Genomic DNA, 24,830 nt, shown 5'->3' on the forward strand with positions numbered 1-24,830 from the left:
AGGATAGAGCAGATGAATACATGTGTGAGAAGCTGGTGAATGGGAGAAGGATTAACATTTTTTTGGATCATTGGAATCTCTTCTGGGGTGGAAGTGATCTTTACAAGAAGGATGGATTTCACCTGAATTGGAAGGGGACTAATATACTGGCAGATTTGCTAGAGCTGCTCAGGATTTAAACTAGTAAGGGGATGAGTGGGGGGGGAGGTGGGGGGGTGGGGGTGGAGGTGTAACCCAGGGAAATACTGAGGAAAGAAATCAACCTGAAACTGGTAGAGTTGAGAATAGAAGCGAGTCAAACAGTCAGAGCAGGCAGGAACAAAGCAGAGAACAAAGTAGGACTGATAAATTAAGCTGCATTTATTTCAATGGCCTAACAGGGAAGGCAGATGAACTCAGGGCATGGTTAGGAACATGGGACTGGGATATCATAGCAAATACAGAAATGTGGTTCAGGGATGGACAGGACTGGCAGATTAATGTACGAGGATTCAAATACTACAGGAAGGATAAAAAGAGAGGCAAGAGAGGAAGGGGAGTGGAGTTTTTGATAAGGGCTAGCATTACAGCTGTGCTGAGGGAGGATATTCCCGGAAATACATCCAGGGAAGTCATTTGGCTGGAACTGAGAAATAAGAAAAGGATGATCACCTTATTGGGATTGTATTACAGGCCCCCCAAAAGTCGGAGGGAATTGAGAAACACATTTGCAAGGAGATTTCAGTTATTGGTAAGAATAATGAGATGGTTATGGTAGGGGATTTTAACTTTCCAAACATAGACTGGAACTGCCACATTGTTAAGGGTTTTGATGGATAGGAATTTGTTAAGAGTGTACAAGAAAATTTTCTGATTCAGTATGTGGATGTACCAACTAGAGAAGGTGCAAAACATGAGCTTCTCTTGGGAAATAAGGCAGGGCAGGTGGCTGAGGTGTCAGTGGGGGAGAACTTTGGGGCCAGCGACCCTAATTCTATTAGGTTTAAAATAGTGATGTAAAAGGATAGACCAGATCTAACAGTTGAAGTTCTAAATTGGAGAAAGAGTAATTTTGACAGTATTAGGCAAGAACTTTCAAAAGCTTATTGAGGGCAGATAAAAGGGAACGCTGGAAAATGGGAAGCCTTCAGAAATAAGATAACAAGAACCCAGAGGCAGTATGTACCTGCTAGGGTGAAAGGAAAGGCTGAGAGGTGCAGGGAATGCTGGTTGACAAGAGAAATTGAGGGTTTAGTTATGAAAAAGAAAGAAAAATATATCAGGTATACACAGGAGGGATTGAGTGAATCCTTAGAAGAGTATAAAGACAGTAGGTGTATACATAAGAGGGAAATAGGAGGGCAAAAAAGGGACTTTAGATAGCTTTGGCAAATAGAGTTAAGGAGAATCCAAAGAGTTTTTACAAATACATTAAGGACAAAAGGATAACTAGGGAGCGAATAGGGCCCCTCAATGATCAGCAAGGTGGCCTTTGTATGGAGCCACAGGAAATGGGGAAGCTACTAAATGAGTATTTTGCATCAGTGTTTACTGTGGAGAATGACGTGGAGGATATAGAATGTAGGGAAATAGATGGTGACATCTTGAAAAATGTCCATATTACAGAGGAGGAAGTGCTGGATGTCTTGAAATGCATAAAGATGGATAAATCCCCAGGACCTGATCAAGGGTACCCCAGAACTTTGTGGGAAGCTAGGGAAGTGATTGCTTGGCCCCTTGCTGAGATACTTGTATCATCGATAGTCACAGGTGAGGTGCCAGCAGACAAACGCGGTTGGCTAACCATTCTTTAAGAAAGTTGGTAAGGAAAAGCGAGGGAACTATAAACCAATGAGCCTGCTGTCAGTGGTGGCCAAGTTGTTGGAGGGAATCCTGAGGGACAGGATTTCCATATACCTGTATTTGGAAAGGCAAGGACTGATTAGGGATAGTCAACATGGCTTTGTACATGGGAAATCATGTCTCACAAACTTGATTGAGTTTTTTGAAGAAGTAACAAAGAAGATGGATGACAGCAGAATGGTTGACGTGATCTATATGGACTTCAGTAAGGCATTCGACAAGGTTCCCCATGGGAGACTGGTTAGCACGGTGAGATCTCATGGAATACAGGAAGAACTAGCCATTTAGATACAGAACTGGCTTGAAGGTCGTAGACAGAGGGTGGTGGTGGAGGATTGTTTTTCAGACTGGAGGCCTGTGACCAATGGTGTGCCACAAGGATCAGTGCTGGGCCCACTGCTTTTCCTCATTTATATAAATGATTTGGATGTGAACATTGGAGGTACAGTTAGTAAATTTGCAGATGACACCAAAATTGGAGGTGTAGTAGACAGCGAAGAAGCTTACCTCAGATTACAGCGGGATCTTGATCAGATGGGCCAATCGGCTGAGAAGTGGCAGATGGAATTTTAATTTAGATAAATGTGAGTTGCTGCATTTTGGGAAAGCAAATCAGAGCAGGACTTATACACTTAATGGTAAGGTCCTGGGGAGTGTTGCTGAAGAAAGACATCTTGGAGTGCAGGTTCATAGCTCCTTGAAAGTGGAGTCACAGGTAGATAGGATAGTGAAGAAGGCATTTGGTATGCTTTCCTTTACTGGTCAAAGCATTGAGTACAGGAGTTGGGAGGTCAAGTTGTAGTTGTACAGGACATTGGTTAGGCCACTGTTGGAATATTACGTGCAATTCTGGTCTCCTTCCTATCGATAGGATGTTATGAAATTTGAAAGGGTTCAGAAAAGATTTACAAGGATGTTGCCAGGGTTGGAGGATTTGATCTCTAGGGAGACGTTGAAAAGACTGGGGTTATTTTCCCTGGAGCATCAAAGGCTGAGGAGTGACCTCATTGATGATTATAAAATCATGAGGGGAATGGGTAGGATAAATAGACAAAGTATTTTCCCTGGGGTGGGGGAATCTGGAACAAAAGGGCATAGGCTTAGGGTGAGAGGGGAAAGTTATGAGGCATGCCATAATAGAGGTTTATAAAATCATGAGGGGCATGGATAGGATAAATAAACAAACACTTTTCCCTGGGGTGGGGGAATCCGGAACTAGAGGGCAAATGTTTAGGGTGAGAGGGGAAAGATATAAAAGAGAACTAAGGGGCAACTTTTTTCACGCGAGGGTTGTGCATGTTTGGAATGAGCTGCCAGAGAAAGTATTGGATGCTGGTACAATTGCAACATTTGAAAGGCATCTGGATGGGTATCCGAATAGGAAGGGTTTAGACGATATAGGCTGGGTGTTGGCAAATGGGACTACATTAGATTGAGATATCTGGTCGGTATGGATGAGTTGGACCGAAAGGTCTGTTTCCGTGCTGTAAATCTCTATGATTTTATGACTCTATGAGGTGAACAAACTTTTGAAGGTGGATTTTATGGAAATTAATGGTGAGATCAACAATACTCAGCAAAACATGTCTAGAAGTTGCATAATTATTAGCGAGTGCATGTTCTGATAAACAGTAATCTGAAAGATGTACCATTAATCTTTCTGAAATAAACTCTTGTCATCTTGTTCTATTCAAACATATTTCATGTATGACCTTCCTTTTTTGACATCATAGGCATTGTCTAAGCTCATCACAAAATATTGAGTCATAATTCTGATCTCATTTTTAACAGCATTGCAAGTTTCAATTACTACCAGGCTTCCTCACTTGTATGAAAATCAACTTTAACAAATATAGAGGCTCATTCATTTACATTTTAATTACTGCTGGCTACTTTTGGAATATTTCTTTCCCTCACTTTATTTCATTTTCTTTTCCAGTTTGTCAATAAATTCACGATTCTAACTCGCACTTTCTGATTTAGACCTAGTTGCTCATTAATGATTCTTGAACCTGATTAGTTAAGGAAATGTAGAGTTGCTTGTCATGCTCCAGATGTTCTGCAGTTGGCAATGTTCCTTTTGGATGTCCCATTATAGCAACCAACCCTGCAAAATCTCTTGAAAAGTTAATGGGCAGTACAAGTTTATTGAAATCTGTTACATTGCTCACAGCAAAGTTCATGTCAATATATGTCAGCATTAATCAAGGTATCATATGAAAGGCAAATAAATCAATATTCTAAAGATATCAAGTATCATGTCATATCCAATTTGTCCCTTTTTTCTATATTCATTCATGGAATGTGGCATCACTGGCAGGATCAACATTTATTGTTCATCCTTAATTGCTTTTGAGAAGCTGGTGGAGGAGTTGCCTTCTTGAATTTTTACAGTCTGTATCATCGTGTGAACATTAGAAAAGACATAACATTTATTGGAATGAAGTTAGAAACAGGAAAATAAGAAGTGAATACATGTATGGGAGTTAAGTTTAAATGGAGATCATTTTTTTAAATTTCAGAGTTCACTATTCAGATTATTGTTTCAACACCCACATTCTGACTTGCTGATTTGGGGTATCGGAGCCAGGAGCTCATCAAACCAAAAATGACCATACCTCCAGGCAGAGACTTCAGCTCTTGAATATGGATATGGTCACAAAACACAGTCAACAGCATTGTCAAGAGCTGTCTAGTAAAGGACATTTTCAATGCATAATACCCAGCAAACTACTGAAGAGAAGTGAACAGTAAATTAGCAGAAATGCGTTAACCAGAAGTCTGAGCAAATACACTTTGGATGCTCAATCAGAAACTTTCAAGCATTTGTAGACTGACTGTGTGGAGTTTGCACGTTCTCCCCGTGTCTGCGTGGGTTTCCTCTGGGTGCTCCGGTTTCCTCCCACAGTCCAAAAGATGTACAGGTCAGGTGAATTGACTATGCTAAATTGCCCATAGTGTTAGGTAAGAAAGAGTAAATGTAGGTTGCGCTTCGGTGGGTCGGTGTGGACTTGTTGGGCCGAAGGGCCTGTTTCCACACTGTAAGTAATTTAATCTAATCTAATCTAAATTGGCTTGACTACATTATTTAAAAATGCACAAAATTACAATCAGACAAGGTGATTTCCAAAGCCATTTCTGTTGCAACTTTTTTCTCTGGAATATAGGAGGTTGAGAGGCAATCTTAAAGAAGTTTATAAAGTAATAAGGGTATAGATGGGATTAATGATAGTTGTCTTTGCTGTTGGATGCGATCAAGACTAGGAGGCACATTTTTAAGGTGAGAGGAGAGAGATTTTAAAAAGACTAGATGCAAATGTTTTACGTAGAGTGGTTTGGGTTTGGAATAAACTTTCTGAGCAAGAGGTGGATGTGGGTACAATTACAATTTGGATAAGTACACAAATAGGAAATGTTTGGAGGGATATGGGCCAGTACCAGGCAGGTGGGGCGAGTTTAGTTTGAGACTATGTTCAGCATGGACTGGTTGGACCAAAGTGTCTGTCTCCATGCTGTATGACTCTGTGACTTAATAATGTATTATTTTTAATTGAACTTGTAAATTTCTGTTTGTTTTAGTGAGGTTACTTCACTTGAGGTTGGCACCACTTCTTTATATTCTTGTTCTCTTCCATTTTACTGCAAAGCATGCCGCTTCTTCAGCAAAGAAAGGAAGATCGGCATGACCAGGGGCACGAGTTCCTTCGTGAATACCACAGTTATGATGTGAAAGGAGGGGCAATGAGTCAGTTGAATGAGTCAGGTAATATTTGCTATAATCCCACACACCCAATTTTCTACTTCCAAATCTAACAACCCAGTCCGAAACTGGCATCACTGTTTTAAATTTTAAAGTTTGGGTAGTTAATTAACATTTAAACCATTTGTAATATTTTTGTTTTGCTTTGAAGCCATCCAACACTCTCCCCCACCCTCCAAACACCTCACAGGCCCCTCCCCAACCTCACACTCCTGCTTTTCTCCCAACCCAAGGGGGCAGGGAGATTGACTTCTTTGCAGGCTTCAAACTATTTGCTGAAATGTGCCTTGCAGTGGCTCAGACAACTTATTTTGTATCTTCTTCAAAGTTTGCTCAAGCTGTGAAGGCTTGACATACCATACTTATCAAACTTAATGGATCACACATCTAGTACATACTAGAGAAATAATCTGTTCACATATTGCATCGGGCACTTTGTTTGTCGGGGAACCAATTTAGTACATTGCTGAAGTAATATGTTTTCTGGGCAGTAATACTTAGCCACATTAGGGCTATTTGCTGTTGTAGATATTATGGGGGATTGCTGGGTTGTTGATATTTGCATATTTTTCATTTACTTATGAGGTCCATTCCATTCGAATGAACTCAATGTTGACCCCAGTGCAAGAATTGAACTTAAGACTCCTTATTCCCATAAGTAAACAACTGAAAAGGGTGTCTGCTAAACCACAGCAACATGGATAATCTCTGACTGTCAGATTCCTGATTTATCATAAAACTTAGATCATTTTGTCATTATATACACTCTATAATGTTAAAACCAACTAGAAAAAACAGACAATAATAAAACTCATTGGATGTTGTTGGAACAGGTGAAGATAAAGTTGAATGAGGTGTTGAGGTTTTAGTTGACTCAATACTAAACATGTCCAAGCATTGCTGACTGTCAATTGAAAAAAGCACTTATTAATTGAAAAATCAAACTGTATCAGAAAATCTGGTATGTACGTGTCAGAACAAATAATGTTCAAAAGGTGTAGTACTCTACACAGTCAGGTCTATATTTGTTTGCAGATGTCACGATGTGGAGGTGCCATGTGGACTGGGTGGGCAAAGTCCAACAGGTTTATTTGAAATCACAAGCTTTCAGAGTGCTGTACCTTCATCAGTCAGTTCACCTGGACTTCTGACTGAGCCCTGACTTCAGTTGGTAGCCAAAAGGTCTGGTGGGAACAACATTGTGTCATATTTTCAAGCCCAAAATTGTTTTACTTTACCAATGGACTACTTTCTCCAGAATGTTGATAGCTATTCTGAATTAAGAAGCAATAGATATTTGGATTGAACATGTAAGCAACACAATGTCCGCATTTACATCATTTTTATTTCAGTTTCTGACTTAAATTCTTCTTCACCATGTGGTTTGACTTTGCCTGGATCACCTGCCCTCATTAACAACCCTTCCTAATTCTTACTGTTTATAGTCTCAATCCAATCTATAATGTTCTACTTCCTACCTCTGCTTTTGCTGCCAGATTCCACTCCTCCTTGGATCAATAGTTGCCTCTGTCCCAATTTCAACATTCTCTACCACATTTGTAACCATGCTCATTATTATCAGGTGTGAATTGTTCACTATTTCGCTTCATCTTTCACAGCTTAAAATGCCAGGGACCTGTGTTGAGTTCCAGCCTCAGGTGACCGTGTGCGGTGTTTGCACATACTCCCTGTGTCTGTGAGGGTCTCCTCTGGGTGCTCCAGTTTCCTCCCACAGTCCAAAGGTGTGCAGATTAGGTGGATTGGTCATGATAAATTGTATGTAGTGTCAAGGGATGTGCAGGCTAGGTGGATTATCCTCAGGAAATGGAGGGTCACAAGAAAAGGAAGGGGGATGGGTCTGGGTAGGATATTCTTTGGAGGGTCAGTGTCAACTCGACAGGCCAAATGGCCTGCTTCCACTCTGTGGGCATTCTATGATTCAATGATTTGTGTCCCTTGGTGCTTGCGAGGTCATGTAATTAGCCAGTTTAGAGGGAGGCTTGTCTGGGTCATGGACCTTTCCACATTGGCCAACATGGTTGCTGTTCTGAACATCAAATTGTTTTCTTCTCTCTACCTGGTCCTGACATAGTCAAGGAGTGCTGTCTGCATCAAGAGTCAGATAATCTCATTCGTAATGTCAGAATCGAACTGAAGACTTTTTTTTCAGTCAATCATCTTTGCAAAGACCTCATAATTGAAAGTGCTCCAAAGTGATAGAAAGAATGAGTCAGGCTCACTTGTCCATTGAATTTCCTGGTTCTCTGAGCTCAGCCTTTAGTACAGGAATCGCTGACTGTCAATTATTGATAGTGCTTTCAGCAGGCATTTCAGTCTGTAGCTGCACAAATTACCTGAAAATATCCATTATCATAAGCAATTCCATTAAGGAGAATTAAAATTCTTAACGATGTTGCAGAAAATTCTGGTAGTTCCTGTAATCCAAGATGGATGTGAAGTCAAAACTTAATTGTCTTATCGGCCCAGGCTTGGAAGGCCGAAGGGCCTGTTCCGGGACTGTAAGTTTTCTTTATTCTTTGTTCTTTGTTTATTTTGGACTTCTGTAATAGTAGAATGATTTAAAAGGTGGTGTGAATTTTCAACCTAGGTGTCAAAAACATATTGAAACATGCAGCATCTGCTTAATATGTATAGGTCCCATTTGGGCCAGATTTGCTGGGCACTATCTCATGACATTGGTCAGCTCTTTCTGATACTAACTACTGAGATAGCAGGCAGCAGCCAGGGCTGTGTTTGCCATTGCTTTGCAGGTTGGAGCAGGTGGTGAACAGAAGGTCAGCAGCATCACGGTGCACATAAATGGCCAGACAATTACTCATAATGTACTTGGCACTACTGTGTTCGAGAAATAGTGACTTTTAGTCAGTGCTTGAGAAGCTCAGTTGGATTAACCCTTTATTTCCAACATTGTAATTTAGCAACAATGCAATTTTATAGCCTCCCTCAGTAATCCTGACAGGTGTATGCTCACCTGCTCCAGGCCTTTTATCACATTTTAAATCTCCTTTTAGACCTCTCCAGGCCTTGAACAAACTCTTCAATGAGTTAATTGTAGGCCAATGCTTTAGAGAGTTCCTGCCTCATTGCCTTACTTTGGAAATTGCAGTGCAGTGCAAGTGTATGACACCCAGGAAAGTTCAGAGTACCTACACCCATTGCACTTTTGGAAATCAGGCCCCTGGAGTATTCCTTCTCTGAATCTGTTTTGTCCTTTAACTATTTTTGCAGGCAGGTCAGAAAGTGAATTTGAACTTATCATTTATTTGGATTTGTTCATGCACTTTTTAATACTAAATATTTCTGTACGGTAATGTTAAATTCTGTATATTGCTGAATTCAGATAAATATCTTCCGCCTGGGCAGTCTACAGCCAGGAGGACTTAACATTGAGTTCTCGAACTTCAAATAATCTTCCCACCCATTCCCCGGCTCCCTTTTCAGCCCCACCTCCTCCCTTCCATTCCACCTACCGACCCTTCCTTCCAGCTATCAGCCAGATTCAACCCTCCCATTGACCAACCAGGTCATGCCCACTACCTGTGTCCACTTCACCATTCTGCTACTGCCCTCTTCCCCCCACCTCCCCTACTCCACCCTTTATCTGTAGCTCCCACTAGCTGCACATCCCGTCCTGATAAAGGGTTAATTAACTCAAAATGTTGACTTTCCACCTCTTGATGCTGCCTGGCTGCTGTGTTCCTCCAGCTTCCTGTTCATCTACTTTGAATTCCAACATCTGCAGTTTTATTTTGTCTCTAGATAAAGATCTTGTTTGTTTAATGTTAGTATTTGAATTTGATTCATCTTAACTGGAATGTAATGCTTGTATATAACAAGCAACTTGGCAATTCTGTAAAATGGTCATCTTACAAGTACACAGAACACTACAGCTTCCATCTTATTTTATATAACTCTTCAAAAGTTTACTTATTGTTTGATTATGAGTAGCTCACATATCCCATATGAATGAAAATAAAGTGCAAAATTGAAAATGGCAAGCATGTTGCTATGAATTTGTTAACATTTAATGAAGCATTAATTCTGGAGAGCATATTTCAAACTTCTAAGCAAGTACCATCAAATGTATGTGTCTGATTGCTCCCAGAAAAACCCATGGTCAATATGTGGATAAGTGTGAGGTTATCCACTTTGACAGAAAAAACAGAATGGCATGGTATTATTTAAGAGATGACGGAACAGGAAATGTTAATATACAAAGCAATTTGAGTGCACCTGTACACCAGCTGCAAAAAGCAAGCATGTAGGTAACGGAGTAGCTAGCAAGGTAAGTGGTATATGGCCTTTGTTGCAAAAGATTTTGAGTACAACAGCAAGAATGTCTAATTGGAGCTGTACAGAGTCTTGCTGAGGTCACTTATGTCTCCTTATCTCAGAAATGACATAACTGCCATAGACGGAGCAAGCAAATTATCCTGGGATGGCAGTCTTATCATATGAGTCGAATGTATTTTCTGGACCTGGAATTTCGAAGAGTTAGTGAGAATCCCTTTGAAAGGTACCAAATTCTCACACGGCTGGACAGTCTGGATGCAGGGATGATGCTTTCCGTGGAAGCACTTCTGGCAATGCTTCCAGAACAAGGCCTCACAGTCTTAGGAGACAGAATATACTATTTGGACTGAGATAAAGAGAAATTTCTTCATTCAGAGAGTGGTGAACCTGTGAAATTTTCTACCACAGATGGCTATGAAGGCCAAATGATTGAAGATATTTAAGAAAAAAATAGACTGATTTCTAGAGGCTAAAAGTAATCAGGCATATGGGGAGAGAGCAGGGGAGCATGGTATTAAGGCAGGTTCAGCCATGATCATGTTGAATGGTGAAATGGGGCAAATGGCCTATTCCTTCTCCTACATTCCAAGTTTGTGTTTAATTAGGCTTTGTGTGTGGGAAATCATGTCTCACAAACTTGATTGAGTTTTTTGATTGGTGACGGTAGAATGGTGGACGTGATCTACATGGACTTCAGTGAGGCGTTCGACACGGTTCCCCATGGAAGGCTGGTTAGCAAGGTTAGATCTCATGGAATACTGGAAGAACTAGCCATTTATATATAGAACTGGTTCAAAGGTCGTAGACAGAAGGTTGTGGTGGAGGATTGTTTTTCAGACAGGCAGCCTGTTACCAGTGGTGTGCAACAAGGTTCGGTGTTGGGTCCACTGCTTTTCGTCATTTAATAAATGATTTGGATGTGAACATAGGAGGTATAGTTAGTATGTTTGTAGATGACACCAAAATTGGAGGTGTAGTGGACAATAAAAAAAGTTACTACAGTGTACAACAGACTTTTAATTAGATGGGCCAATGGGTTAAGGAGTGGCAGATGGAGTTTAATTTAGATAAATATGAGGTGCTGCATTTTGGAAAGACAAATCAGGGGAGGACTTAATGGTCAGGTCCTAGGGAGTGTTGCTGAATAAAAAAACCTTGGAGCGCAGGTTCATAGTTCCTTGAAAGTGGAGTCACAGGTAGATAGGATAATGAAGAAGGTGTTTGGTATACTTTCCTTTATTGGTCAGAGCATTGAGTATAGAAGTTGGGAGGTCATGCTGTGGCTGTACAGGACATTGGTTAGGTCACTTTTGGAATATTGCATGTAATTCTGGTCTCCTTCATATAGGAAGGATGTTAGAGTCATAGAGTCATAGAGCGGTACAGCACGGAAACATACCCATCTGTCAAACTCATCCATGCCGACCAGATATCCTAACCTAATCTAGTCCCGTTTGCCAAAACTTGATCCATATCCCTCTAAAACCTTCCTATTCATATACCCATCCAGATGCGTTTTAAATGCTGTAATTGTACCAGCCTTCACCACTCCCTCTGGCAGCTCATTCCATACACGCACTACAAAAAATTGCCCCTTAGCTCCTTTTTATATCTTTCCCATCTCGCCTTAAACCTATGCCCTCTAGTTCTGGACTCCTCCACCCCAGGGAAAAATCTTTGTATATTTATCCTATTCATGCTCCTCATGATTTTATTAACCACAACATCTTTCAGATAGGAACAAGACCAGAATTGTATGCAATATTCCAACAGTGGCCTAACCCGTGTTCTGTACAGCCGCAACATGACCTCCCAACTCCTGTACCAATAAACGAAAGCATACCAAATGCCTTCGCCACTATCTTATCTACCTGCAACTCCTCTTCCAAGGAGCTATGAACCTGCACTCTACGGTCTCTTTGTTCAGCAACACTCCCCAGGACCTTACCTTTAAGTGTATAAGTCCTGCTCTGATTTGCTTTTCCAAACTGCAGCACCTCCCATTTATCTAAGCTAAACTCCATCTGCCACTCCTCAGCCCATTGGCCCATCTGATCATGATCCTGTTGTAATCTGAGGTAACCTTCTTCGCTGTCCACTACACCTCCAATTGTCATCTGCAAACTTATTAACTATACCTCCTATGTTCTCATCCAAATTATTTATGTGAAACTTGAAAGAGTTCAGAAAAGATTTACAAGGATATTGCCAGGTTTGGAGGATTTGTGCTAGAGGGAGAGGCAGAATAGGCTGGGGCTGTTTTCCCCTTGACCATCAGAAGCTGAGGAATAACCTTACAGAGGCTTATAAAATCATGAGGGGCATGGGTAGGGTAAATAGACAAGGTCTTTCCCTGGGGTGGGGGTGTCTAGAACTAGAGGACATAGATTTAGAGTAAGAGGGGAAAATTTTAAAAGGCATCTAAGGGACAACTTTTTCACACAGAAAATGTGTGTGTGCATGCAATGAATGCCTAGCCAGCAATGCCTATATCCCATGAATTAATTTAAAAACTTGAAATTGCCAAGGTGCCCCAACCAAAAAAAAATCCTACTGCAGTCAAATGATAAACGGGGAAGATGTGAGTCCTCTTCAGCTGCTCATAACAATGTGCTCAGAAACCAGCACTGGGATTTGAACCCAGGGAACCTTTAACTCACATGTTAAAGAAGTGAAGTTCCTCTATTCATCCTTTTAATTAGTGAACTCTCCCATTTAAAATAATGACATTACTGGAGCAGTAAAGTTTGGCCAAGTATCAGAGAAACTTGGACATTTATCTGCACCTAAAGTTTCCTATACGAATGCCAAATTTTTCAATTTAGGATTTGTACTGAAACATGCTCATCAGTTTGTTAAAAGTAATATACAAAATAAGTTCTTTCTCAAAAGATAGCCAGCTTATCTCCTGTTTTATAAAATTATAATTAGACCAATAAGTTGAGATAGGCTCCTAGAATGATTTTAAAATATCTATACAGGAACTCAACAAGTTCTGTCTCAAGCATGTTTGGGCATGTAAGTAGAAATCTTTCAGTTATGAGACATCTCTTTTTCGAATTTTTATCTCTTAGCCAGTTGAAAACTACAGAACCTGCAAACATAACAACAGTTTCATTTATGCTTGCACACCTTTGACATTTTGTGGTTAACCATGAGATATTTGCTGCATTAGATTGAAAATTACTCACAAGCGCAATTTATTTAATCGAATGCCTGTACTCCCTGCATGTTTACTGGGAACATAAGAACACACAGGTCGTGACGGAACCTTGTTGCTGACAGAATATTTGCGTGTTTCGGCACATTCTTGTCTGACAACGGTATGTGGTGTGGAAATCCTTTCCCTGAGGCTACAGGTGTGTGGGAGAGAGGAGAGATGCATGGCATTTAGAGCAGCAGAAATTCCTAATCCACAAACCATTTCTTCAGTAAGGAAATGAATTTTTGTACCAAATTTGAAATACTAAGAAGAAAGAGAAGGTAGTGGCATTGCACCTAAGCTGGTGATCCAGTTTATTTTCATCCCAACCATGACAATTGAGGAGTTTAGTCTCATTTTATTAATTAACCTGAAATAGAAGGCTAGTCTAAGTAATGTGAAACTATTGATTAACTCTGTACCTGATCTTGCCAACATGTGATGGTCCAGATACAATGCTGCCCTCTGAACCAGACTAATAAGCTACTCTCTTACATCAAACTGCAGCAGGAAACTCAGAAAGTAATGTGCAGCGACAGTTGCCAGGGTTGGAGGATTTGAGCTATAGGGAGAGGTTGAATAGGCTGGGGATGTTTTTCCTGGAGCGTCAGAGGCTGAGGGGTGACCTTATAGAGGTTTATAACATCATGAGGGGCATGGTTAGGATAAATAGACAAAGTCTGTTCCCTGGGGTGGGGGAGTGCAGAACTAGAGGGCTAAGTTTAGGATGAGAGGGGAAAGGTATAAAAGAGACCTAAGGGGCAACGTTTTCACGTAGAAGTTGTTACGTGTATAGAATGAGCTGCCAGAGGAAGTGGTGGAGGCTAGTACAATTACAACATTTAAAAAGGCATCTGGATGGATATATGAATAGGAAGGGTTTGGTAGGATATGGGCTGAGTGCTGGCGGTGGGACTAGATTGGGTTGGGATATCTGGTCGGCATGGACAAGTTGGACTGAAGTGTCTATTTCTGTACTGTACATCTCTATGTCTCTATGACTCTATGATAGCTCATCATCACCTCAAGGGAAAATAGGGATGGGCAACAAACACTGACCTTGCTGGTAGCACCCATTTTACCAGAAAGAATTAAAAAATTTGGAGTTTATCAATTGCACAGATAGTGAGTTCTCAGACATTTTTCTTTGAAAACATGCAATTAATAATGAAAAACCACCACCCACCCCTGCATCTTGTTTATTGGCATAACAATGTTCATAATTTAATTTGATGGCTGAAAAGTAAACCTTTTCATCTCTGAGCCTTACATGTTGGGACAAAAGCTCAATTTCCTTTCTGTGCTGAGTTAATTGATCTTTGCTGAGCTAGGTGAAGGGATATAGCATCTGTTTGGAGCACCACAGTTTGCACTGCCAGAAAGAATTGTCAGCCAAGTAATCTAACTTAACAGTTTGTTTGGTTGTAATGCACTGTGCGGTACAATATTTCATTGCTTCAAATCCAAGGGAATCATAGCTCATTAGATGGAACTATTGGTGGATGACATCTGCTGTCACACGCTTGTGCCCTCCCCCCTCTTCATCAGTCCATCTGTGGAACCATCAGTGAGGGGCTCAGGAGAAAAATTTAAGTTCTGATTTTGCATTGAATGAACTCAACTTTAATTTTTAATCTTCCTTCGTTAATTGTTTGAAACCACTGGCTTATTGACAAGGTGTGGGGCTAAATACTTACTCAAATGGCCACTATTAATGTTTGAGCTTTCACAGCCACTACCATGCCATTTGACACTTTTTGGGAGGCAGAGGCCTCAGAGCTGTGGTCCCTGCTGTCTTCAGCACATCCACATGTATTAACTTTCAGTATCCTGAATCGTCCAGAATAGAAGAAGGCCATTCAGCCTATTATGTCTTTGCCAGTTCTTTGAATAAACTATCCAGTATTTCCTCATTCACTGCACTTTCCAATTCAAGTACTCATTCCATTTTCTTTAAAATATTATGAGTGAATCTATTTCCACCTTCCAGTGTGAGAGTGCATTTCAAATCTGAATCAGTTGGAGCAGGAATTTCTGCCAAATTTCCCTTGCTATCCTAGGGGTAGGGTAATCAACTGAGGCATTCTACTGCCATCTCAAACAAAATACCATGAGGCCATGTATGGATAAGCCTGATAAACTCAATGAATGATCTGAATGTGTTTTACTTCATTTGCGAGTAACATCAGAAAATTTTCACATCAAAATAATGTAAATTGCTAATCTGTAATGGAAGTTTGTTTACACCCCAGAACTGATTTTGGTTAAACCATGCTGATAATGTGTTATCCACTGTCTGATTAATCTCTTAGCCTCTTTATTCAAAATCCATGAGAACCTCACAGACAAATCTACAAGGAAATTTTCTACTTAAACTATTCTATAAATTGTATTAGATATTAGGTACTTTTCAACAAATTATTGCATTGTGTGGCCTGCTCAAATGAAGATTGCCTTTATGCTTTGTCACAATAATCTGTTTGTTAGATAACGTCCTGATCCACACTAATACTTAAAAATGGAAAGATTATACTTAATCCCTTACCTGGTGTTGTATATGTGTTTTGTAGGTTGCCTTTAAGAGACAGCACTTCTATGGACTCCATGTGCTAAGTGTATGCAATGTTGCGAAGCTGCCTGACAATTAATTTGCTGTGGGTCTACAAACTGCATCAGCGCAAGAATCAGTTAATTGCTGTAATGTTTGCATCACAGCTTGTAACATGCTGTACTGTGTTACATAGCCAAACCCATGGATTTACTCAAGTCCAGACAATTGATCATGATTATTAACTTGGCATGGTGAACAAGGGTGGATAACACCACGCTGATGAGATCTCTCATGCTTGAACAAATCCACAGGTGAAATAAATTGTCAGTCTTAAATCATGCTAAAGTGCATGAGGCAACACTCGATGTTTTTGTTCATTGAAAAATTGTTGAAAGTTATTGAAAACACAGCTTGATGCAAACAAATCTCTATTGAAAGGTCAGTTTAATTGAATTGATGTGACGGTGCTGGTGTTGGACTGGTGTGGACAAAGACAGAATTAACATGACAACAGGTTAGAGTCCAACAGGTTTATTTGAAATCACAGCCTTTCCGAATATAGCCCCTTCACCAGGTGAAGTCTGGTGTCATGTGACTTCTGACTTAATTCAGTTGAAATAGCAAGTGATCAGAGAATATGCTGGACCAATAGCAAGCAAGGGAAAATCAAAAGCAAATTGTCAGGACATGGCAGATCTCTTATAGAATTTAATATGTTTAAAAGTGATCAGAAACATGAGGCTACACCTTCTCATACTTTAGCTAAGTATAGCTTTTGTTGCGTTTCATAGACAGCTGTTCCCTGTGAGGCCGAGAAAGTCTCCTGTGCAATCTTCTCAAACTCACCTCTCTAACTAGACAAAGGGGAGGCTGTAGAACACAGCAAACCAGGCAGGGTCAGGAGGTGGAGAAATAAACGTTCTGGGTCAAGAATATTCATCAAAATGAAACGTTGACTTCTCCGCCTCCAGATGTTGCCTGGCTTGTTGTGTTCTTACAGCCTCCTGTTTATCTACTTTGGATTCCAGCATCTGCAGCCTCTTTTTATCTCACGTCTCTAATTAACTACCATACCTCTATGGTGCCCATCTCATCTGATTCTGGCCAGATAATTGTAGTGATTGTAATGAGGTCAACCAAGTGGACCGCATAGAATATGAGGTCTCTGGTTGGGGCTGTTAATCTGGTCCGATCAGGGAGCTCTGGCTGACATATATCGTGCTGTAAAGAATAAGGGAACAGTGGAGATGAAAATGGCTGTAAACACGGGTCAGGTAAGCACTTCATTCTGGGAGGGGCTTTAATTTTAAATAAAGCAAGGTCCTTCAAAGGGCAGTACATTACACAGATATCTACACATGGATGCTGAAACACACTAGTGACATATAGCACAACTGTTAATGAGAGAGAGAGAGAGAGAGAGAGTGTGTGTGTATATATATATATATATATATATATGTGTGTGTGTGTGTGTGGTTGTTTGTGATACTAATGTCTGGTATTTTTCTCTGAATGTGGCAGTATGATAGGGCAAGGACTGTTCGTGTGTGAATAGAGGGTAACTTCGATGATGGGATGCAAGCCTCTGTAGAGTTATTTCAATTATCTCACTTGTCATAGCTAGGAGTAATTGCCACTGCTGAGATATTATGGCCCTGGCATCCCTGGCACTGATGCCATTTTCAAAAGGCTGGTGCTCACCTGGTCAGCCACTGCCGGTCTGGAATTATCCTTCATATTTGAAGATGTGGCAAACGAGGGGAAATTGGCACCCTACATTGTGGACAGAAACCAGGATGTTCTGTTGGATGAGGTGATGCAAAAAAGCATTGATCTCTTCCTTCATGACTGATAGAGGAGGCCACAACATCAGACCTGGTTAGCCTGAGCCAAGGTCACTGCCTGGGGGCAGTGCAGTGTCCATGGTCTCATGAAATGCTCACTAATGCAGGGAGACATCAATGATCTCCACCCTGCCAGGCGTGTGCCATCATCTTCTGTGACCTCACATTCACTTTATCTCTGCTCATGCACCCACCTCCCACCAGAGCCCAAGCTCCACTACCCACTATTGCATGCAATGTCTTCTCACAATGCCTTCCTCAACACGCACTCTCTCACATGTATATACACACACTCATACGCACAGTCACACACACACATTCACATCTACACTCACACAGTCACACGTACACTCACTCACAAAGAGATGTGCTATATGAGTCACTAGTATGTTTCAGCATCCATGTGTGGATATCTGTGTAATGTACTGCCCTTTGAAGGACCTTACTTTGTTCAAAATTATAGCCCCTCCCAGAATGAGGTGCTTACTTGACCCACTCCATTTGTTTACAGCCATTTTCATCTCCACTGTTCACTTATTCTTTACAGCACGTTGGAAGGCAACATCTTTCTGACATCCTTTTTCTGGTCTCATTCCCCTCAACCTCTTACATTTTGCACCTTTCTCCAGTCCCAACCCAACCTGTCTCAATCTTAATCTGCCCACTTAACCCATCATCTCAGTGCTCCCCCCCTTTCCAGGTTTATCAAGTAAATATGCCAGGTAGTGCACTATTTCCCCAACCCATGAAAGCCAGTATGTTGCTGACAGTCAAAGACCCATTTCCCTCTACACTCTTTCCCCTTAATATATTGAATGCTCTCCTCCTACATGGAAGACCGCATACCAAGGAAGTCAATCCGGGTGTTCCCCAACAGCAAACCCTTGATGAATCAGGACATACAGAACCTGCTAAAAATCAGGTGTGAGGCCTTCAGATCAGGAGACCCACTCAAATATAAGGAATCCAAGTTATACCTTCACAGAGCCATTAAGACAGCCAAGGGCCAATCCAAACTAAAGATCCAAACAGATACCCGGTGACTATGGCAAGGACAGACAGTTGAATCTCAGATGGTGATGAAACAGACTACAGACGGGAGGTGAAAGACCTGGAAAATGGTGCACTGAGAACAACCTAGCTCTCAATGCCGGCAAAATCAAAGAACCCATTATTGACTTTCAGTGGGATGTTACTCATGCCCTCCCTATACATTAACAGTGCAGAGGTGATAGAGTGGAGAGTGGCAAGCTCCTGGGAGTGGTCATCCAAAACAAGCTTTCTTGGACTCTTCATGTGGATGCACTGGTTACAAAAACCCAACAATGTCTCTTCTTCTTCAGGCAGCTGAGGAAATTTGGCATGACGGTGAATACCCTTGTCAACTTTTATAGGTGCACCATCAAGAGCATTCAGTCTGGATGTATCACTACCTGGTATGGCAACTGTACCATTCAAGATTGGAGATAGCTACAGAGAATGGCGAACTCAGCCCATGCAATCACAAAGGCCAATCTCCCATGTATAGAATCCTTCTACCAGGCTCACTGTCAAGGAAAGGCCGCCAGCATTCTCAAAGATCCATCCCACCCTGGCAATGTTTTTCTACAACCTCTACCATCGAGGAGAAGGTACAGAAGCCTGAACACACGCACCAGCCGGTTTCAAAACAGTATCTACCCTACTGTTGTTAGAATACTGAATGAACTCACAGACTCTTAACATTCGCCTGTACTTGTGTTTGTTTTTGTCACTGTTTACCTGTTATTTACTTACCTTTGCTACTTAACTATGTGATCTGTCTGTATTGCTCGCATGACAAAGTTTTTCACTGTGCCTCGGTACATGTGACAATAAATTCAATTCCTCATTCAGCTTTGCAATTCCTGTCCAATGTGTCTTCAAATCTGACAATTGATTTCCAGCCTTCCCGCAGTGGCCCATGACTTTTATTAGATGGAATTCTGGACTGACCATGCCCTGTAACTATGTAATCAATAGTCTAACCTTTCCAGGTGTAGAGGAATTGTCCAGCAGAATCTTCAATTTCCAGGGCAATTCCTTTGGAGTCTGCTGTGGTAGGGATTCTGCAGTGTCCCTATGCTCAGCTCTAATCTACACTGGAATGATGACAGTTTGGCCATTGAAAAATCCAGCATTTAACTATTTTAAACAAGCTAACCACTGGAGTTCCTGATTCTTCGTATTACTCACAAGACAAAGCTCTTCACTTTGCCTCAGTACGTGTGACTAAATTTAGTTGAATTCAATTCAATCTCTGATGAGCACAAGTTATTAAACCATTTTCACTGATATGACACCAAGCTGCTGGACCTTAGTAAATTGTAAAGCCCAGCATCAAGATGAAAGTAGCAAAGCTTTCTATCTGGGGATGAAACATATTAATTGATAACAATGAAATTCTAATTCATCTTCCAGGTCATTTACTCGCACAGTCAAATGAGGAAACATGATTGCTTTGAAATTAATGGATATCATTTTTCTATTGAACCTTGTATTCAAACAAATTCAGATATTTGGATTTCTTGCCTAGTATAGGAATAGATCTATTTGCCAAAAGGGCTACAACAATTCTCCTAAGTCCAAAATTATCTCAATGTTAACCTCTGGAAAAAATATTTTCTCTTTTTCCCAAAACCTAATTTAGTCAATCAGAAAAAAGCTTGTTATTTAACACTAATTTAATATAGTTCAAAGGTCATCATGAATCCTAGTGGACTTGCAACATTTTGATGAAATAATGAGATGCAAGAAGCTCACCTGAATATACATTACCAACTTGAATTGTAACTTGCTTAACAAGTGCACCCTCTGCCAGTTTAACTTGGAGTAGCATTGATACCTGAAATCTTGAAATAATTTGCCACCCACTGCAGAATATACAGAATCTGAATCAACCTTGCCTTACAATGTGGAGAAACACCTTTCACTCTAGCTCTGATATGGATGAGGAGGCATTATGATGAGCCCAGCATTTTTGGTGAGTACTAGACTCTGGGGACATGGACGCCAGGATTCCTAATCGAAACCTTTCATCAGAGCCTTACACCTACCTGACTGGGTTCAGTATATGAGTAGACAGCAGAACAGGACTGGAAGATTGCTCGCAGGTTTTTTGCTAAGCTGGAGAGCACTGAGAAATGGGGGATAGGGGAAGAGAGTTACAGTCAGCACCCATGTGACAGAGACCATACTGAAGTTTGGTGTATAAAGTGGAAATGCTATATTGATACAGCATAGGCATGCGCTGAGATGCAATATAGGTCATATTTTGGGAACTTGTCATAGTGCTTTACACTTTGGCTCTCTGTACTGAGGCTCTGAGACAGTCTTCCATTAATAAATTTGGAATTAAAACAGAATATTGCATGCAGTTCTGGCCGCCACACTACCAGAAGGATTTGGAGAGGATGCAGAGAAGATTTTGCCTGGTCTGGAGGATTTTAGTGATGAGGAGAGGTTGGATAAAATCAGATTGTTTTCACTGAAAAGACAGTGTCTGACCCGATACTGTGCATAATCCGAGACCTTTTCTCAGAGTGGAAACGTCAACTACAAGAGGGCACAGGTTCAAGGTGAGAGGGGACAAGTTTAGAGGAGAATTGCAGGGAAAATGTTTCACACAGAGAGTGGTGGGTGCCTGGAACACACTGCCAGTGAAGGTAGTGGACATAGACACGTTAGCAATGCATAAGGTGTATCTTGCTAGACATGTGAAGGGGAGTCAAACAGAAGGATAGAAAGCAAGAATGGGCAATAAGCAACGTGTCTATATAGGGATTAGGAATCAGCACAGGATTGTTGGGCCAAAGGGCCTGTTCCTGTGCTGTATTGTCCTTGTTTTATGTTCTAATTTAGATCCAATATGCTTTTCTAACACTCTGCGGATCTACAAAAAGAGCAAATTCATTCAATTTTCATTGATATGCAACTTTTATTACTGGGGTTTTGGGAGTTTTTGTCTTGCATTTGCTGGATATAGAAACAGAGGAAATAGGAGCAGGAGTGGGCCTTTCAACCCTTCGAGCCTGCACCACCATTCAATATGATCATGGCTAATTATGCAATCTCAGTATCCCACTCCTGCTTTCTCTCTTGATCCCTTTAGTTGCAATGGCCACATCTAGCTCTGTCTTGAATATATTTAATACACTGGCCCTATCAGTTGCCTGTAGGAGGGAATACCACGTGTTCTCAACTCTCTGAGTGAAGAAATTCTTCTTCATCACAGTCCTGAATGGCCTACCCCTTATTCATAAGACTATAACCCCTAGTTCTAGACTTCCACAACAGTGAGAACATTCTTCCCACATCTAGACTGTCCAGTCCCCTCAGGATTTTATACGTTTCTATGAGAACCCGCCCCGCCCCTATTCTTCTACATTCCAGTGAGACAAGAAAGAACATTGTTTCCTAACACCATGATATCACAAAGTTCACATGTACCATGGAAGAAAGTGAGTGAAGTTCTGCATACAATCTTCTGAATTTCATTGTTTCCCAGAAGCAATACTAAAGTTACAGTGGATTAATTTTGGCTTCAAGAAAAAAGCTGAGCCCAGCAGATGTGGCATGAGATCTGGTTAGGTTTGACACTGTTTCAATGCCAATTCCAAATTAACATTAAAATAAATTCATAGAATACTAAGACAGACTCAGAATCATGGTACTCTCATCCCTGCATTAGAATAAAACAGATTCAAGCTCAACTCCAGGATGCTGCCTGAACTGCTGTGCTCTTCCAGCACCACTAATCCAGAATCCAGATATATGTGCAGAGCACATACATTAACACTTCAGACAAACAAAAAAGGAATGCTGTACTTTGTGGAGGAACTGACTTTCAAATGAAGTCTTAACCTGTGACTCCATCTGCTCAGGTCAGTGTAAAGGATCTCAAGCAGAATTGTACTCATGGTACAACTAAACATTATCCTGCAAACCACACCATTAAGTAAGGATAAGCTGACTATTTGTGTCATTTGTGCCTGAGCACATGCAGTGTGCACATTGGCTGGGAATAACAGTGGCTGCACTTGAAATAAAGTTCATTCGTAAATGGCTTGAGGACACAATGGGAAATTTCTATCTATTGAAGCATGAACTGAGTTCACAACATGTATACAAATGCAAACACACTGTGTTCTCTCTTTGGGTCAGACTCTCAGGTGAAGAAACGTAGTGCCAACTGTGAATATATACTGTAATTATGTGGCTGAGACTAGTTGTTACTGAAATCAAAAAGTCAAACCATGACCAAAAATATTCATTTTGACTTCAGCCTTTGCAGGGGTGTGTCGATCTATCTTGGTGACAGTGGGACCAGGCCTAGAATCACACAAGAATAGCCTTGCCAGATATAGAAATCCATTTAAACAAACGTTTCAATGTTTCTATGAGAATTGACCCTTCTCTAGGGTGATTTATTGGTCAATTTTTCAGCACATTGTGTAGCTCTTCTATCTTTGAATGGTCCCATGCTCTTATCATTCTTCCAGCAGCCCTTCCAGGGTAGGTCAACTGCCTCTGTACAGGTTTCTTACAGGTGGATGGATGAGTGAGAGAGCCATCCTGAAGGAACATAAGAACATGAATTGATCATTCAGCTGTCCAGCCTTCTCTACCATTTAATATGGTCACAGCTCATCAAACACTTCATTGGCTTTACTCACATCAACTCCATAACTTGTACATCATTGACAGATGTTTGATTACCAATCCTCTTATTTTTATCTGCTCTGGGACACTCAAACCAGGGGAAATATCTTACCCGCATCTACCTTGGTCTATCCCTTTAAGTATTTGTAGGTTTCAGCAAGATCACCTCTTGTTCTTTGAAGTTCTAGAGAATAGAGGTCCAGTTTTCACAAATTTTCTGGAAATATTTCTGGTGAATGTTTGTGCACTCTCTCTGTAGCAATAATATGCTTGCTGAGGTAAACAGAGTGACCCTGTACACAGTACTCCAGGTGCAGTTTAACCAAGTTCCAATATAATTGAAGCGAAACCTCACTACTCTTGTACTCTAGTTCTCTTACATAAAGGACAACATTCCATTAGCCTTCCTAATAGCTTACTACACTTGTATGTCAGCCTTCAGTGACATTTGATTTTGATTTTATTGTAATGTGTACTTAAGTACAAAAGTACAGGAGTATAGTGAAAAATGTATAATGTTGCCACACAAGGTGCCATCTTAGGTACAAGTACAAGTACAAGTTCGAAATCCTTGAGGCCAGTTGTTTTTCAGAATTTGGAATTTTTCGGATTTCGGAGTAAATGACATTTTCACAGTGAAATAAAAAAAAGTTACTTAACAGCAGACACACGTGTGAATATTACGAGCAGTGAGACACAATTGACACCTGCCAGTGCTGGGCCTCGCCATCACGTCACATCTGAATGACGAGGGTCAAGTGGGTGTGGAGTTGGGTCACCTGCTCGCACGCTAAAATGACACTCCACACTCAAGAAAACATTTCAGTTTTTGGAATTTCGGATAAAGGATTGTGTACCCATAATTCGTGTGAGATATTGTGTGTTGAAAATGTGTTGCTGGAAAAGCGCAGCAGGTCAGGCAGCATCCAAGGAACAGGAGAATCGATGTTTCGGGCATAAGCCCTTCTTCAGGAAACTGCAGCCAGATATTGTGTGACAGGTTATCTTTATTAACTCACTCACCAGCTTGCTATGTTTTATTGCATTTTCACACCTTATCAGCCTTGCTACAAGCAGTGTTTACCTCTGAATAAGTGTAGCATACAGAACAATACCATCCCCATCGAGTCTCCACGAAACATTATAATATTAATCAGTCCTGACCAACCATCTCCTGGATCTGAATAGATTCCCCAGTTAGAAAGCACCTGTTAAGTACCTTTTAACTGGGACATTATCCCTTTAAGTGACTAACTGACAAAACAGCGCTTCCATAAAATTGCATGAATGAATGATTTAGTAAATTAGTAATTAATTATTAAATAAATCTCACAACCCAGCTGCAGTAATCAGTTTAATATCATTTATTCTTTTATTAAGTACAGATATGATTTCTAACTTATTTAGAGCACATAGGCCTAGTATTTTTACTAACATTTACTAATTTAAAAGACAAAAGAACTACATCTTGATTATGCAAGCAAAGCAGACAGACACCCTTAATTCCATCAGAAGCACTTAGCACATGTTTTAACCCACCTCCTGTGTCCCAAGACAGAAGCCCTTTAAATCTTTGTGTACGATAGATAAAAGAATGTAACACCATAGTAATGGAATTTTAACATATGTAAGAACTGT

At 40.7% G+C, this 24,830-nt stretch overlaps 1 long non-coding RNA gene across 2 annotated transcripts in view; it reads right to left on the reverse strand.

Annotated features, from left to right (window-relative positions):
- Nucleotides 1–22,706: 22,706 nt before the first annotated feature.
- LOC140465581 (uncharacterized) overlaps nucleotides 22,707–24,830 on the reverse strand; it is a 33,959-nt gene continuing 31,835 nt past the window's right edge. For both annotated transcript variants that reach the window (XR_011955124.1, XR_011955123.1), the window contains exon 3: nucleotides 22,707–23,105. This is a non-coding gene — a long non-coding RNA (uncharacterized lncRNA). The remainder of the gene's footprint in view (nucleotides 23,106–24,830) is intronic.

Source organism: Chiloscyllium punctatum, chromosome 42 (assembly GCF_047496795.1).
Source record: "Chiloscyllium punctatum isolate Juve2018m chromosome 42, sChiPun1.3, whole genome shotgun sequence".
NCBI classification, from domain to species: domain Eukaryota; kingdom Metazoa; phylum Chordata; class Chondrichthyes; order Orectolobiformes; family Hemiscylliidae; genus Chiloscyllium; species Chiloscyllium punctatum.